The sequence below is a fragment of the Ambystoma mexicanum genome, chromosome 13 (genome assembly GCF_040938575.1).
Source record: "Ambystoma mexicanum isolate Mex_15411 chromosome 13, UKY_AmexF1_1, whole genome shotgun sequence".
Taxonomy (NCBI): domain Eukaryota; kingdom Metazoa; phylum Chordata; class Amphibia; order Caudata; family Ambystomatidae; genus Ambystoma; species Ambystoma mexicanum.
Genome location: NC_090938.1, coordinates 632,034,126 through 632,036,906, shown reverse-complemented (window position 1 = coordinate 632,036,906; position 2,781 = coordinate 632,034,126). Strand labels below are relative to the sequence as shown.

The window sequence follows — 2,781 nt, the reverse complement described above, 5'->3', positions numbered from 1 at the left end:
GGATCATTATTTACGTTAAGGAGCATAACGGAAATAATTTCTTCATGAAGGCAGAGTGACTTCAAAAATAAACTATTTCTTTTTGAAGTCATAGTACCCTCCCCAACCCATGACATGGAGGCATCCAGCCTAAAAGCTTCCATGTCACGGGGTGGGGAAGCCCTCAGACTTTAAAAGGGAACGTTTATTTTTGTAGTCACTCTGCCTTCATAAAGAAATAATTTGTGTTACAGAATGCAGAGTGAATTAAAAAAGAAACGTTTAAAAAAAAACATTCGAAAAAAATAATGATTTTCTTTTTTTTTCACTCTGAGGGGGGCCCCCTCCCAGGACATGTTGTGGCGGGGGCCCCTGCACCGTGGGGGCTGCAGAGCCAACCGTTGTGCCAGTGATTAAAATACCATTTATGGTGAATTATTCTTTTCATTCATTTAAACTAATAAATGAAAAAAGGACGGTATTTGTAGGAAAATATCATTTTAACCAAGGACGCTAGAGGGGGATGAAAAACTTAGTGCTCGACTTTCCAAGCTAAAAAAAAGCAAAGGCCAAATTTGCAGGCTATACAAAAACTCTGGGCTATAAGAAAACTCTGAGCCCATAATGGCTCGTATAGCCACCAAATTGACCAATGGGAAAGGGTTATTCACCCGCCCAGGGTTCTAATATTGTGTATCATTAGACGGAGGTACACTATACCATTAGGAAGAGTTACCTAAAAATTGAAGAGCACAGAAATGTGTGTGTGTCCGTGGGCGGAACCATAACAATTTTACATTGTGATTTTGTTCTCAGAAAGATAAAAATCCGCCCCAAAAGTGGCATTTAACCACTCTGTCATTAAACAGCTACAGGTTTGAAGCTTGCAACCCAGACCACTGAGGCTAACCCGTGCAGGCACACGGTCATATCTATAACACATAAAACGAGTGTCTTTCTCTAATAGGGTGAGAAAGGAGTTCTTAGAAAGGATCTCTCTTGCTCTCTTAAGGGATCTGGGAGCGCCTCTGTTATTGATTACCTTAGGGTTCCTGAATTCAAGACTAATGATGCCTCTAGCGTATGCTTCTGGGTAAACAGTAATAGCTGCCTTCCTCTTTTACAATGCAAGTAAAGATCGGAGAACTCTAAAAATACAAGCCAAGTTTAGGAAGCTCTAAGCAAGTGCGAAATTCCGAAACGATGGCAAGGTTACGAGACGAACTATGAAAATGATCATCTTCTGAGCCATGTGATAATAACAGCCAATTAGTGCCCGTTGTGCTCACCAGCCAGTAATGCAGGCGAATCCAGAGGCAATGGGGGCACTGCAATGTCACGACTTGCAGCACATGTCATTTATCACGAACGTGTCGCTTTTCCGCGCCTAGACGGGCGGAAATCGCATGAGCATTTCCAAGCGTGCTTTCGGACATATTGGGGCTGATTCAGGGAATTATTTGCGCCGAAAGATGGGGATTTGTGCGCCATTCTGCCCGCAACTCCCCGCTTGTTAAACAGGGATTTGCGGGCAGAATGGCACACAAATCCCCGTTTTTCGGCGCAAATCATTCCATGAATCAGCCCCATTGTATTTTAAATCAGTTACGCTAGACGAGATTTCTCAAGCCATTGAATACCTAATTTTCCCCGCTCTCCTCGCATGGCACCATTGGTACTCCCGTTGCTGTCTTGCAGGGTCTGGGCCCCTTAAATATATGGTGACACAATCTACCTACCCCCGCTCCTTAGCTAGAGCGCTAAAGAAAATTAAAAGAACATGAGTGACAATACTGCTACTTCCCAATAGATGTCGCTATCAGCCCTATTTAGAACCACTTAATCATTAACCTGTTTTGATGTGCTTTGAATAGAACATGTGAATCACTGCCAGCCCCAGGTCTTCCAGTGCCCTGTGCGAGATTTGGCGCCCACCACCCCCACAAATGAAGAACAGCACGGGGCTCAGTTCTGTTGATCCGTGATACTAGAACAAGCATTAGCCGAACAGAGAACTGAGCCCCCGGCTGTTCTTGTAAAGTGTGTTTAAGGGCCCTTCCCTCCAGCTCAGTGTCATTCAAACAGCGCCATGATTCTTTAATAAGCCCTGTTTACATGACACTGAGCTGGAGTGAAGCTCCGTGCGCCGTGGCTGAGCCTTTGTGCGGCCGCTCCCTCTGAGTGCACCTTGAGCCGGTGCTGATGTGAATATCTTTATTTTTGTATATTTTTTTGACAGCACATGAATTAAAATAGATGTTCCTCTCTCTTCATTTGCGGCATGGAAACTCGACTGCATCTGTTAGGCCAGTCCTTTAGTTACACGGCTGTAGGTCTGGGAAAGGTGGCTCGTCTTCTTGGGATTCTGCAGCCTCGCCAGACACCCCTTGGGCTCTGCCCTCGGATATTGTTTTGTGATTCATTGCCACGCCCCCTTCTGTTTCTTATCCCACTTAAAGGGCTGCATGAGGACTATTGCTAGAGAGGGGTCATAGGGCTCAAGTCCTAAACAATAAAAAGTGGGGGACTCATTATAAAAATTAATTGGGGTGTCACCAGGAATGAGCAAATCAAGGTGCCCTCTGGGACTGCTGGTAAAAGTGGTGGCACTCCGTCCATCCGCGTGTACCCTCAGCTTGAGCCCTGGGTGTTCATGTGTTCTGGCCGGCACTCCTTCGGTTTCTACCTTCTATCTACTTCCGGGGGAAATGTAAGGTTTAAAATGTATCATGAGAAAGGTATCTTATGCTATCCAATATTTATACTGCGCCCAGTCACCACTGTAGCGCTCTTACGGCGCAG

The 2,781-nt window shown here is 45.2% G+C and overlaps 1 non-coding gene across 1 annotated transcript; it reads right to left on the bottom strand.

Moving 5' to 3' along the window:
* Positions 1-808: 808 nt before the first annotated feature.
* Positions 809-895, bottom strand: TRNASTOP-UCA (transfer RNA opal suppressor (anticodon UCA)). Its single transcript has one exon. It is a non-coding gene; the product is annotated as a tRNA-Sec (tRNA).
* Positions 896-2,781: the final 1,886 nt, after the last annotated feature.